This window comes from Eurosta solidaginis, unplaced genomic scaffold, assembly GCF_040869045.1.
Source record: "Eurosta solidaginis isolate ZX-2024a unplaced genomic scaffold, ASM4086904v1 ctg00001099.1, whole genome shotgun sequence".
NCBI classification, from domain to species: Eukaryota; Metazoa; Arthropoda; class Insecta; order Diptera; family Tephritidae; genus Eurosta; species Eurosta solidaginis.
In genome coordinates this window covers 401,612-406,566 of record NW_027136968.1, presented here as the reverse complement: position 1 = coordinate 406,566, position 4,955 = coordinate 401,612, and positions in this window count along the sequence as shown.

Sequence of the window (4,955 nt, the reverse complement as noted above, 5' to 3'; positions counted from 1 at the left end):
AGTGACGTATGGAAATTTTAGGAGAAGTTAACACAACATGTGCGTCCGATTTGGATGCCCGCCGTGTGTCCAGAATCCATACAGCGTTTACAAAGCAAGATACCAGACAAATGTATACCAGGCTGCTATTCAGACCCACTGATATTTAAAGAATACATGAGGATATACCCGATTTGGAAGTGCCAACGTGGGGGTAATGTCCTGAAGATTTTATGTCACAACATCGAGAAGCTTTAGAGTCGTAATATGCTAGTGAACGGTTGCCGCTCTGGATGGATCTTAATTTTTGGTGAGGATGCCTTGATTGCATTTTGGTACGATCTCATTGGTACAGGAAGGCGTCACGCATAAACCATTTTCTTTGCATTTTGAGCTAGAATATATTGCTTTGTTGACGAATTCGTGTTGATTTATGCAAGAATCTGCGAGCTTTCGCTATCCGATTAGATGTCTTTCCTAATGAGTTTGTTAACAAAATTGCTGTTGTTGAACCATAAATAGTAAAAAATTTAAACTAATATTTTTCCATATGCTCCCAAATAGCTACAAGTTATCCGGTAGGGCTGCTATCACATCAAAAACAATGTTTGTCTCAGCATAGGAGATCAGCATAAAGCGCTTTGTCAACGTGGCATCGTACAACTTTCCACTACACCACATCCACCAAACGTTTAATATTTCATATTTTATTCAAAATTGCAAGAAAAAACCAGGTGAGTGACTTCATACTTCCCCACAGCTGTTTATTAACTAGTTCTCGTTTCTACCAATATTACTGCACTAGCTACCTATTCGAGGTACAATTTTTCTTGTTAAAGTATAAATAAATTTGTGTATCGAAAATATATTCTAACGAGTGATGAAATTTTGAAATTGTGTGGAAGAAGTTAGGGCGGTTTTAGCATGAATAACAATTAGTAATTTAACTAGGAAGCAATCAGGTTACAAATACCCGATAAGTACTGAACTGCATAATTCTTTGAACCTTTTTTCTGATTTCTTAATGAATTTAGTAACTACGACATGGTGTATTAGTGTGGTTGAGTCTAGGCTTTATGGAAAGTGCGGACACCAAATAATCGTGCACTTTCGTAAACCTATGAACATACGAAACCTAAAACAATTCAAATTCATCGTGCAACATCAAAAGTCGACTAGTGGATCGTTCCACTTACAGTTGTCCTATGTAACGAAATGTACCCATTGAGCATGTTAACTTATTCCTTCCGTATGTTCGGAACATTCGCCTCCACTTAAGGATTTGGGGAAATCTGTTTATCTTTGGGATATTGTGTATATACCTATTTGATATATTCGTCGCTCGTGAGGTAGTTTTAAATGAACGTGGTCGGAATACTCTGAACCAACGTTTTATCCGGAACACTTCTATGAATACTTAACGGAAAGCCATTTTTCGAAATTAGAGAATAAAAAGATGAATACTCCCTATAGAGCCGGACCGCACAAAGCTTACCGCTTTTGTCAAAGTCAAGGTGAGATTATAAAGTTCTGAGAAAATAAGCAATTTTATTTTATTTTTTTGTGTCGGTTCATTGTGGCTGCTGAGTAGAGTATCACCCCAGGTGGGATTCTGAGTAGAGTATCAGCCCAGGTGGGATGCCGGTTCCAAATCGTTTTGCAAAAATTTCATATATCAGGAGTTGTCACAAAGAAAGCCGTATCTTAGAGTCGCTCAAGAACGTAGGTTCTCAGACTGCTTATCATTAATTCCCCAAATGCACGGGGCTTATGCTCTGATAGGGAGTATTTCAAACAAAATTTTAAATAGTATATTTGCGAATAAAACTCTAACGTACGTCATTCTTCAAAAAAGTTATGGAAGAATGATCAAACCCACCTAAATCTTTATCAATTGATGAAATATTGACCAGAAAATGAATATTGTTGGAATTTACAAATTTAGTATTATTATTATATTTTTTGTACAAGGATGTGAACACATATTTAAAATACGGCTGTCCCTTTTCCTTGAATAAAAATTCTGTTGGCCTCGTGCCTTTGGCTGAGTGCATCTGCGTTCTGTGGCAGACCCTGAGCCTGCGTTAAGGTTCTGGTGTCCTCGCTCGGGGTTAGCGAGTGAATTGTGGGATGGTTTTTTTTTTTGAAAATTAAAAATTTAATGAGCCGAATGCATTTGTTTCGAAATTTAAAAAATATAATGGGCCGAATTCAGATAAAGGCAGATAACGGATCTGCGGTAGGGTTGTTGGTTGGCCTGGTTTCGGGGAAACGAGAGCTGGGGTTTTTGGTCATCCCTTTCCCTCGACGGTACTCTTCTGGTCTTCCGCTTAGGATTCGAGGAAGAGAGACGGAGGGGGGTTCTATCGGAAGGTGGAAAGTGGGAAAGAGGGCGGTAGAGGGACGGAGGAATTGTTAGAAGGAGCTCTTGGTCCTTTCGCAATCTATATCCTCCGTTGGAAGAAGGATCAGTTTGACCCAAGGTCAAGGGCAAGCATGGGAGCATCATGCACTTCTGTATGCTCAGCACACGCCTCTGACCGTGAGCAGTCATGACCGTTCGGTACCATATGGCGGCACCAAAAGTAGCACATGCTACGAATAGGCCACGATATATTGTACGAACGGCACGGCGGCTCAGGCCCCAGTCACTCCGAATGATACGTCGTAACTGCCCCGAAACATTCTGCATCTTGTTCCTGACAGCATCCAAGTGTGGTAGGAAGTTCATTCGCTCACCCATTGTCAGCCCCAGGTATTTGACTTTCGTCGCATATCTGATGCGGACCCCGCCGATGCGAACAACCGGTGGGCGATTCTGTGACAATCTGCCCTTCAGCAGCATCATCACAGTTTTGTCCACAGAATTATCTACGCTAACATGGGCGCCCCAGCCAGCCACTATTTGACATAGGGACTCACTGGTACGCTCAATGCTGTCGCGAGAATCCCCCTCCACTAATAAGAGGATGTCATCCGCATAGGCGCAGATTTTTCAAAGATGCTTGAGTTGCCTTAACAGGGAGTCCATCATCATGTTCCATATATATGGACCACAGATGGATCCCTGCGGACAACCTCGAGCCACCTCCCTTTCCACACTTTCAAAGGCACCAACGATAGTAGCTCGTCTGTCCGAGAAATAGCTCTGCCACAAAGCAATTCCTGGGCAGCCGAGCTCCACTAACCGCTCGATAACCCTATCCCAGCGCAGGTAGTCAAACGCCCCCCTGAAGTCAATAAATATGCCTAAGACATATCTATTGGAGCTTCTCTCAACACAGTCTTGCACATGCATCCATGGGTCTTCAATGCAGCGTCCTTTCCTAAATCCAAACTGTCTATCCGACTGGTTACCCCCAACTAACTCCTGAAGCCGCTCAACCATAACACTCTGCAGCACTTTACCAAGCACTGGAAGAAGGCTGATACCTCGGTAAGACCGAGGATCAGATCTTATTTTGTCAGGCGACTTCAAGAGAACGACAACCCTAGCAGCTTTCCACTCACGTGGGAAGTAACCCTCCCATATGCATTTATCATAAACGGCTTCCAAGTATTCCGGAATAAACTTCCACAAACACTTGCAAATTTCTCCATTTATCCCATCCAAACCCGGAGACCGTTTAGACCTAACCAGGCCAAATGCATAATCCAACTCTTCAACCTCTAGTGGAGGTACAGGTACATCCTGTGCAAGGAGAGCTACCTGAACATCCGCCCTAGGAAAGAACCCTTCGATAAGCAGCTCTGAACGTTCCCTCCATGTTGATATTGTTCTTTCGCCTACACGGAGGGAATTAACTTCGGTCTGGCGGCGACCCCTACAAATCTTATAGACCTGTCCCCAGGGGTCGTGCGAGTTTTCTGACACGAAGTTGCGCCATTGTTCTTCTTTCACCTCTACAATCATTCTCTTATATTCACGCGTTTCCACACTTAATTGACTTCTGAGCTGGGACAGACCATCGGAATGAATATGCCGGGCGCGTTGAAACTGACGTCTCAGGCGCCTGACAGATCTCCTCTTCTGGGTTAGCTCACGCGGTCCACCACCTGACACGATGAAACCGCTGCTTCTTCCACCTTTCAAACATGCTGTCATTGATCCGCCAGAAACAGGCATTCAAGAGGCAATCTGCTGATCTACTGGAAGCTCTGCAAATACATCGAGGGGTGTAGCAGTCACCTCCTGCTCGACGTATAACCCGTACAGAGTTCAATTTGCCCCGGCAGTACGCCACCCCATTACGGAAGGCGCACCAAGCATATCCGGGGTGGTACGGGGAGCAACGACAATCTCAATGAGATTATGGTCGCTTATCCCCTCACCCCCCTTACTCTCCATCCGCAACTGAATACTATCGCTGCTGGCTCATTCTTAAGGGTGACATCTATGTCACTCTTACCCATGGGCCCATCGAATGTGTACCACTCACTCGGTTCGTTCACAACGTGAACGCGAGAAGTGAGTACCCACTCGCCCAACGCCTCTCCCCGTCCATGACTAGCATACCCAGGAGTCAGAAGTCCTAGATATTTCGCTATGCCATATAGGGGATACGGCTTTGGCATCCATACCAATGATAACTGGCGTGCTACTCGCTAGTAGTAGCACCGTATCGAGGTATTGGATATAGGGTTCCATGGGTTCACCAAACTTACAATATATGCTTGCAAAGATGGCTCTTCCAAAAGAGCCCTCAATGCTCACACATACTCCCCAATCAGACGCATTCAACAACAAGCATTCATAATTGGGCTCATTCACCACAACTGCAGCATTGCCCCGAAGGTCACAAAAGGACCTAAACCCTCCAGGAAGCCCTCTCACCACACCATTGGTAGTGTAGGGTTCCTGGAGCAGGGCAATACTGCAACTCTCATCAGCCATACGCGCCCCCAATTCACACACAACGGAGTACGCTCCCTGACAGTTGAGTTGAAGAACTAAACCCATTAATGTCTGGCGAATG